This window comes from Triturus cristatus, chromosome 5_2 (genome assembly GCF_964204655.1).
Source record: "Triturus cristatus chromosome 5_2, aTriCri1.1, whole genome shotgun sequence".
Taxonomy (NCBI): domain Eukaryota; kingdom Metazoa; phylum Chordata; class Amphibia; order Caudata; family Salamandridae; genus Triturus; species Triturus cristatus.
Window position 1 is genome coordinate 64,670,798 of NC_140588.1, and position 10,466 is coordinate 64,681,263.

Sequence of the window (10,466 nt, forward strand, 5' to 3'; positions counted from 1 at the left end):
GGAGGAACAGTTTGACCCACAGTTGCATCTGAGCAAGGGATCACGGAGCATGGCACCATGGTGAATATTGTACGGGACCTAACGGAGACCCAGCCCCATGTCAGTCATTATCGCTGAGGTTGCCAGATGCGGACGTCGTCGACCCACGATCAGCTTTACCCTTCCTTCCCCCAATATGTTTAGCAAACTTCAGGGCAGCCTTCGCATCAGTGAAAAAGTGCGCAGACCCATCATATGAAACCTTCAATTTCGCTGGATATAGCAAGGAGTACGGAACCTGCGCCTGTAGGAGTATACGCTTAGCCTGTAGAAACTCACGGCGTGCTGCCTGCACCGCCGGGGTAAAGTCCGGATAAAGTGATATGGTGTTCCCTTGATAGGTCAGTTTACCCTTTTCTCTCGCCATTCGCAATATGTTATCCCGGTCTTGATAGTTCAGCAATTTGGCCAATATAGGTCTGGGCGGCGCTCCCACCGGGGGCCTCTGGCCCAGAGACCTGTGTGCCCCTTCCACCACGAAGACAGGGGATAGTTGAGGATCAAACAGCTCATGCAGAAGTTCCGTCACATAACTCTCCATTTTAGTGATTGCGGTGGTCTCCGGAATCCCGGTAATGCGCAGGTTATTTCTGCGCGATCGCGCCTCTAAATCATCATTCTTGGCACGAATGACTCCCAAAAGCATGTTCATATTTAGCAGTTGCTCCTTCGTTTCCACCTGAAATTCGTGGAATTCAGTGTGCCGGGTCTCTAAAGCATCTAGGCGGGTGTCATGGGCGTGGCTGTGCCTTCACCGAGTCTAGCAACTTTGCATGATTCTTTACTTGATAATTTGTGGTACAAAACATGTATGATATAGGTACCAATACACAAAATGAAAGTTGTTTTGTATGTTCTCTTATTCCCCATGCTATAGAAACACCACCTTTAGTGCATCCTAAAGAAGTGCCTGTTAATATAACTAAGTGTTTATAGCACCTTTTCCTGTGTAGTATAAAAGCACAGTTACAGCCAACTCATGTTAGTCCTATGACTGCCCGAGTTAAAAACACTAGATTTGATACAACCACTGACATTTTACAAATTCTGACAGACAAAACAGAGGTAATGAAAGAGATATCCAGAATGAAGAGAGCAGGGCAGAAATATAGTTATGTAAATTGGGGGGAAGCAGTATTTGAACAAGGTATTCTAGGGAGATCTAATCCACTATCCTCCTGTAATAATTATTCTGCCAAACCACTGCCCCCAGATTGTGCAGCCAGGCCAGTATTAATTATTGAGGCATCAGTATATGCCAATAATAAATGGTTTACTGGAGCTAGGTCTTCATATAGGGCCATATCTTTATGGAATGGCACAAAAACGAAAAGTCATTTGAGATTTGATCATATAAAAGTATCATGTTAGCAAGTATGGTATGAAAACATACAGAGATATCCATGGACTGGAACTAAAAGCCATCATAAGCTGGCTGTGAAACGAATGCGATTTTCTCATTGCTTTCAGGGAAATGGGATTGTTAAAGCCAATTTGCAGGGCTGTACCTCCAGCTTTATGGATTTTTTCTTGCAGTGTGGCACTTGAATATATACTCAACTACCCCCTGACTGAAGCAGAATCTTCTCTCTGGTGACTTTTTATACCCCATCTATGGTAATACCGGCAAAATAAATAAAATATGTGCATTCCATAAGTAAAGCATCAACTTTGCTTCATCATCACAGAAGAAAAAGGATGAGAGGACTTGGGGACCGGGGATGCCGCAACCACCCTTCTTACTAGATTCCAATTCCACAGAACACAACAAGCGTTGTTACATATCTTGGGGGGTGACTTGCTGGAACCGCCGAAGTTGTCTGCCTTGACCTACGTCATTAAAACTGATTCGCCGTCACGCATAGTGTCTAAAATATATAAATTGACCATGTCCTATAGAGAGAATTACTTCACTAAAGCCCGTTTGGCTTGACAGAGAGATTTAGACAGAAACATAGACGACACTATGTGGACGTACTGCTGCAACAGCACAAAGCGTATTTCCCTAAATGGTAGACACCGTCTGATTCACTTTAAATATCTAAATAGGGTCTACTATACTCCAGAGAGATTGTGCAGATACGGCCTCAGAGATAGGACGAGTTGCAACTGTTGCAGTGAACAGCTGGCTGATTTCTTGCACCTGGCATGGACTTGCCCAGGGATATCCAGGTTTTGGGAGTTGGTTTTTAAGGAGTTGGGAAAGGTAATCGAACTAGAACTCACACCGGAGCCTGTACTGGCTCTGTTGGGTTATTCTAAACCAATACCTAAGGGGGCGCGTAGGTTGGTTGACATGGGATTGCTGCTGGCCAAACGCAGGACCGACCCATACGCTAGATCAGTGGGCGAACGACACACTGTACTGTTGCACTCAAACGGAGAATTATAGTGACCTTCTCCCTCCACGTAGCAGACCCAAGAACTTTTGGGCGTTATATAAAACATCCCGAGCGACTAAAGATGGGGCCGATACATCCACTGATGTTGAGCACCAAGAGTCGAGAGAGATTACCGCTGATGTATAGCTGCTTAGGGATGGGCCTAGTAGTGGTAAAGGGCATGGGTGTTGCAGGCTGAGGCTGTGTGGAGTGCGCTTGTTTGGTATCCCCATCACATCAGCTAGCGGATCCGAGGCGGGGGGTAGGTCATGGGGTGGTGGGTGGCATGCACAGATAACAAGATATCATTTGTCTGCTGCCCTTTTGGAACTGTGCTGTATGATTTCTGATCACCATCTCTTACTACAATTGCCATATTGATGGAACTGAGTTTTATGTTTACTTTTCACAAAAATAATAAAGTTAAAAAACAAAAAAAAAAAAAAAGGATGGCTGAGTACTTTGGAACTTCAGTGTGGCAGGATGTGCCCAAAGAGTATCGGTTGTTCAATGACACCCAAACATTTTTTGGGTGTCTGTTACCTATGTTTCAAGCAAAAACAACTGCTCGCTGGGTTCAAATCACCTGGTGGGAATTGATGAAAGCAATAAATGCTACTGAAGATGGCTTTAATGCAATTAATGAAGAGCTGCGTTCAATCAGACTTATGGTAATGGAAAAAGATATGTTTTGTACTTGATGACAGCCATCGAAGGAGGGGTATGTAGAAAGATTAATTCCGTATGCTGCACTTTTATACCAGCAAATGATGAAGATGAAGGAAATCTGACTCAGGACATATTGACTTTGCATAATTTGCATACACAGATGAAGAAAGAGGGGGGTGCTCCAGATGAGTGGTTCACTGGCTGGTTCAACTGGGTGCTGTCCTGGATGTCCGAGTTGTCTAAGGCCTTGTTGCCTATAATAGTTCTGTTGCTATTGATGTGCCTAGTATTTCAGGTTATCTTTGCATGTTGCAAGGGGGTTAAAGCTAAAGTGGGAGGTATGTTTCCTATAATAAGAAATAAAAAAATGCAAAATACAGAATTGGAAGAAATGTACCGGGGTAGAGAAGAAGTAGTCGAAGAATCAACTAGAGAAGGGAATGAATTAATCGAAACCCTAATTTGAATTTAGGCCCTAATTATTCTGTTCGTTATTCGGTTTTACCTGTCACTCACCCACAAACTGTGAAATATTATCATGTAAAGAAAGACATTTTCTATAATGCGGTTTAAATGTGTGGCTAAAAGTGCATGTTTAAGTTGCACATTTTATCTGGTAATAACCTACAGCCTACTTTCAAAAAAACGTCTAAATGCGTCTGACTTAAATGTTTTTTTCTTCCCATTGTATATTTTCTGGGAAACTTCCTAACTTGAATATGTAACAGGATATTTGGAGCAGCAGAGAATGTTCCAATTGTAGTCTGTAAGTGTAGCGTGACTTCTAGAAGTCACGAACATAGGAAAAAGCTGCGCTTTAAGGGAAAGTGTGCTATCTGGGTAGGACATAACGGAGAAGCAGGAAGCTTTTTCTATTGTTAACATTGTATTGAAGTTATGGATGCTTGCTAAAATTAGTATATAAGACTAGACTGCGGCGTGTAATTTGAGACTGACTTGTACTTCTCTCATAGTACAGTCGCTCTCCCAGCTGTTTTAGTCTGAACATATGCAATAAACCTGTTAGTACTCCCTCTGTTGCAGATGTGGTGATGATTAAATTATTTTAGCTACTTAAAGGATTATTTTCCACGACCGCTCTTTTGTGCATCATGGAAGTGTAAAGGGGAGAAGCTCGTTAGTGCACAATCAACTAGCAAATTACTTTCCTTGATACATAACAACTCGCAGACCTTTAGATAAGGTTAGTTAGTTTATTACAAAGCCAAAAATAACTGGACATAAAGACATTTCAACACAAGGGAGTAGAAATACAAACAGGTAAGTATGAAGCCAAATCTGTGCCTCCAATTTAGATGGTGCAGAATGATCAGAAGTATTAATTCAAGAAGTAGAATACAGAAAATCAGAAAGCATGAGTCCAAGTTCCCTTGCATAGAGGGTTGATGAGTAAAAGCATTAAATCTATTCCCACTCTATCTGAAAGGTGACATCCCTACATAAACATTTTCAATGGAGTGTGAGAAAACTGTCAGTGTGTGGGGTCTTCCTAAGAAGTCTCTCCACCATCAATGGATCAAGTAGCATAAAGCCACTATCATTAGACAGAGCTCATTCTGGAATGTTCTCTCACTGAAGGCAAGAAAGAAGTGGGCCCTATCCCTAATTCCAACAATCGGTTATCCACAGGTAACCTTCCCATGATGCACCTCGCATCACGCCATCCACTCTGGGAGCAGTTCCAGATCTACTTTTCCACTGTGTTGTCCATATACCTTCTTCGTTACAATTGCTTCTCCACCTGCAATGGAGATGTGAGAAAGAACAGATTCTGCAGTGCGCATAAAATTAAACTGTTAATTCTAAAGCAAGAGTTTTCAAGGATTCGCATTTCAGGCCTACGACTTTAGCTAACATAAGAACGTGCCCCTTCCAGCAATACAATTCGCATAATCATTATAACATTTCAATTAATACATTTACCTACTAATAGGGAATATCATTTGTCAAACACATTTAATATGCGTGTATTGTCAACTTCACAGCACAAGTTTTACATGTTAAAGTTGTCTGCTAGTTACATTTATTTCCTATGTTAATTCTCCATGACACTTATTCATAAACCAAAACATGTCACATAATTGTGTTAATACGTTTTACAATTCAAACACCTCATGTTAACATAATTGGTAAGATTATATGCACATGTGTTCTACACGTGGTAATAATGCACCCCTCCAAATACAATGAAATTCCTGCTCCATTAGTACCCCCCTCTGATGACCTTGAATCCTCATAAACATTTCAAAACATCTCTGCAGAGTCGACCGAGCTAAACTGACATCATAGCTAGTCTTCTCTGTCTCAACTCCTCCATTCGCTTCAAATTCTCATAACTGTCCTGCAGTCTTTCCATCCTTCTCACTCTTTCCCTTAATGAGTTTTCCAACTGCTTTGCTTTGTGGCATTTGAATGCCCTTAACATCCCTACCTAGATAATGACACAAATTATAGCAATCATTATTGGTTTCAAGATGTAGCCAAAGATTCTACTTCCTAGATCTGCCAACCTTTATCCAACTGCGCCAAACCCTTTTCCAACCTTATCCCAAACTCCCTCAGTTGCCAAGTCCTGTAAATCACGATGTATATCAGTAATGCTATTAATATATACCTTCACATCTTTACTTCTATCAGGAATATAAGTACAACACTGTTGGACGTTCAGCAACCGACAGACTCCTCTTTCTTTTGCCAGTAGTACGTCTAATGCAAGGCAGTTCTGCATCACCATCGCCCTTGTCGAGACCATCTCCCCATCTAGGAGTAGTAAAGACTGAGCCTTGTTAACAGATAACTTATCCACTATTGTAGATAGCCTTCTAATCTTGACCTCATTCAACACCACTCCCAAACAAGGTTTTATTGCTCCAAATATATCTACCACAACCTCTCCTGCACTCAATCCACGTTTTCCATCCTGTTTAATCTTCCCTCCAATTCTCTAGGTCATCCACATGGTATATTTTCGGAAATACGACAGCCAAATAGCATGTACCATACCATTTGCTCGGTAACCGAATATACGCATTCTCACCACACACAAAAGATAATCCTGGTACCATTCGAACTGACTCTTGCATAAACGTTTTCCAAGGACCATTGATCAAGAAGATATGATCACACACACTCTGTCCCACGAATACTGTCTCATAACGACTCGACCCTCTGCTTGATGTATGCAAAGCTTTCCTAGTTGTTGCGAATCTAAAGCCAGAGGACCACAACTTTCCTTAGCCTTGTGAGCTATAACTACTCCTTAGTCCACTCTTGTCCTTGTTGTCAGTACTAACAACTAACACCCTACGTCTATCTTCTACTTGATCTACAAATTTCTTTTCTATGTTGGTTAGTATGGATGTTAAATTATGTCTATGCGTGTAAGCAGTGTCTAGTGTTACTGTGGGGGAGAAGTCATTTTCCATTCTTTCTACACTCTTAAAATAATCGTATTTATTCAGATGTTTATATATAGGAATTTCTGAAAGTACCACATGTTAGTTTGAAAAGTAGTACTCATAATGACCTTTTCCATGAAACATAGTAAGGAGTAGACTACAACTAATACCATACGTCAAGGCTAAGTGATGGTAACGGATTCCCTCCTCGACAGAGGCAGGCAATTGCATGCACACATAGCAATCTCTCACTTCCATAGTGTCAACATACTCGTACAACAACTTAGCATAAGCATTCAATGTATAATCACCCTTGGATAGGTCTACATGAAGAAAACGATTAGCTTGCTCTATTAAGCCTTTCTCAGATCCTAATGTACCCTCTTTTGGAGTAGCAATGGTAGGTGTGGATGTCCCGTGTACTCTCACCCCATTCTCCTTGTTTGCAGATAAACTCAAAATTGACTACAGCTATTACTATAACTACCCCTACAACAAGTACATCTATAATACATTTTGTGCCTACGCTTCGAATTTCCAGCCTCCATCTTTAAGTGGCTTGGATCACAGTTCAAAATGAGGATCAACACTTAGAGTCTCTTTTCTCCTCCTTCTTCACGTATGACAAGGTTCTCGAACAACTTTTGAAGTCTTGGAAAGTTTCTTTCAAAATGTCTCTGCTTTACAATATTTACATAGCTTAGAACACCTCCTTAGCCCCTCTTTCTTCTTTTTCGAAGTGAAAACCCTAAGTTTATTCTTCTTCTGCTCAGGCCTAGGTTTATCTTCTTCAAACAAATTATTTATCAAGTCAGAGCCAATCTCCTCTATAACGCGTTTTAACAGCTCAGCTCTCAGTGCTGCAATCTCTTGAGGAGACTGTGATGCTCCAAAGTTTGGGAATGCAATGTCTTCTACAATCAGAGTCTGTAAGCCACTTAGCCTTGGTGGGAACAGAACCGTCAATGACAGAAGTGCATTTGCTTCAATACCAGATACTCTCAACAAGATCTCAACAATCAGGATCGAAATCTCGGACCTCGCTCTCTCCGGCATGTGTAACAAGATAATTCCACTTGGGAGAGGAATATCTCTGACTAGGCACTCGAGCTGTCCTGGATCTGCTCCCACTCTCTGTGGGTTGCTCAGTCTCACTCAGGTCGAACTCTGATGATTCACTTATTGGTGCAAGTTTTCCTTCAGAGGCAAGTGTAGGGTTCCTTTTTAGGTCGAGCCGCGCGCATGCGCTGTTCTGGCGAAGACTTCATGTAAGAAAGCTGACCACACGCTTGTGCTTGTGCTTTTGATATTGTTACAGGCTATTGGCTTTTGCGTGCGTCTTTTTAACAAAGACAGCACGCAATTGGTCAAAGGCGGGTGCATGTCCCACCTTTCTCAAAAAATGTAACCGCCCATGGCCTATTGGTGTCGGTTATCCGCAGCAGTGGCATCTGTTTCTTATCATCACCATGTCTTTATAATTATCGCGCGTTCACTTTCCTGCCGTGCTCGCTCGCCTCCGGTCGTTGCTTGCGTGCCGCCTTGTTCTTTAAACCGGGTGGCTATTCTGAACAGTACAAACAGCTGTCCGTGCCTGACAAAGAATAGATTTGTGCACTATTGTCACGGCTGGAGAAAGGAAGCACGTCATTTAAAGACAGTCCGGTGTAGAATCTACTACCTCTGTTTCTATGGGGTCACGAAGGCAGCAGCAGAAATCGAAAGTAAAGAGATAGGTAGCCCAGTTTGCTGCTATGCACTCCCCTAACACCTACACAGCAAACCGGGATAAGGATGAGGCAAAAAAGTTAACCATGTGAGGCCATCAAGGGTCAACGGCTGTGTATGTATCTTCCTGTAACCAAGCATTTTTGTGAACGGACATCGATGGGATAAAGTTTCCAATTATGAGGTATCCTGTAAATTAGCTGACAGACAGTGACGCACCTAAGAACGCAATACGATAAGAGAGATTTGCTGAAATAAAACCAAACGGTTATGAGAAAATATATGCACCGATTACGCTAAACACACCTAATCTTCGGCATGTCAAAGGCACATGAACAAACGCAGCTCTGAGCTCTGCACAGTAGGGGCCTAGACATTTATTATGCAGCTGCTACGTATATCACACCAAAGATAGCAATTTCCAAAAGCCCCGTGGAGAAACAGGAAAAATAAAAAAAAGTCCTGAACTGCGGCTACACTGAAACGTCAGGATGAAGAGAAATAAAACAAATGTTTGAAACAAATGGACGGATGGGGCCTAGAACCAATGTAAGGAAGCAGCAAAAAATTAGAATGGTAGCGATAATTTGGACTCCATTTTTATTGTATATTACAATGTTACAATGAGGCCCACAGCAGACACCTTGTATTTCTGCATTTACAAGCTCTCTACACAGGTCTCTAAAACCCGTCCATTTCAATGGAACTGCCAAAAAGTTAATACAGATGCGAAGGCAATCTCTTCACATTACTTCCTTCTTGTATATTTTGGCAAGGCGCAGACAACCGTTCATTCACATTTTGAGCCTGCAGGATAGAAAAAAAAAAAGAAAACACGGCCGCGCCAAAGCCTGGGAAAAAATAGGCAGTAACTGCGGACAGCAGTTGAAAGAAAGCGACTAGAGATTGCCGGGGGTGGGTGGGGGGGCGGTGGCGGGGGGAGAATAAACACTGGTGTATTATTAGCAACAAAAACAGAACCGATTGGGAGCGGTGCCGACTCTATGCTTCCGCCTCCCCTCCCCCTGAGAACCTATGGCTTTTGGAAACACTTGGACATCTCTGACCTGTGGGAGAAAGCAAATCTCGGCGCACAAATCTAAGGCCTGTCTGAGAGGGAGCAGCGTCTTTATTTTGCCTTGCGCTGCAGTTTACAGTTTAGTTTTCAGAGCCCAGCATGGGTAAAGAATTAAAAAGAAAAAAATTGGCCACAGGAGATTTTTTTTTCATTTTAGTTACTGGTCCTTGCTGGATCAGTAAGGAAAAAAACAAGTATTGGCATAGCCAATAGGTCTCACCTTTGGGACCTTATAAGTGTTTAGCCATGCAACAGTTGATGTTGTTGCACCAAGGATACTGTGCTGCATAACTAAATACTTATAAGGTCCCAAAAGCGAGACCTATTGGCTATGCCAATGCTTGTTCTTTGTCTCACTGGCCAGGTCTAACCTGCAGCATCTTTCTTTCTTAACTGCACATGATCAATTGTCATACCAGTTTCTTCCACTGACTCAGACTCTCTGTCACTCCCAGCGTTACTATTTCCCTCGGAGCCTAGACCAGGGTCTTGTGTAGCTTGACCCCACTCAGATTGATTTAGTGTGTGCCCAGCCTCTTGAGGTACCTCTGTAGCTTGGCTTGCCCTCCCCTGTGACCCCCCGATCACAGCTGGAAGTTCTTATTGGAGAGGAGCTGTTTCATCAGAGGGACCTAAGACTCGTCGGGTGTGAGAGGCATGGACCTAATTTGGCACTCAGCTACACTTCACAACAGTCGTAGTCACCAATATCACTTGATATGGACCCACGCCACATAGAGCCAAGACACTTTTTCCTCACATTCTTTTTGATAAGAACCCAATCTCCTGGGTTCAGGTCATGGCAGAGGTCTTTTGGGGTCTGTGCAGTTGCTGCTTCAACCTGATGAGACACAGAAGGAACCAGGTCAGCCAATCCTTTACCGTAGTGAAGGACCAAATCATCTGTGATGTTCACTAATGCGGTAGCAGGCATGGCAGGCAGACGCATTGCTCATCCCATTTATATCTCATGCGGCAACAACCCTGGTCTCCTGTCAGGAATGCTGCACAGGCTCATTAGCCCTCGAGGCAACTTTGCTTTCAGGGTACCGTTGACCTGCTCCACTATTCCACCTGCCTCTGGTATGCAACTACAATGCAGTCTTTGATCCACATTCAAGGCGGTGCACAACTTCATGATCTCATTGCGGA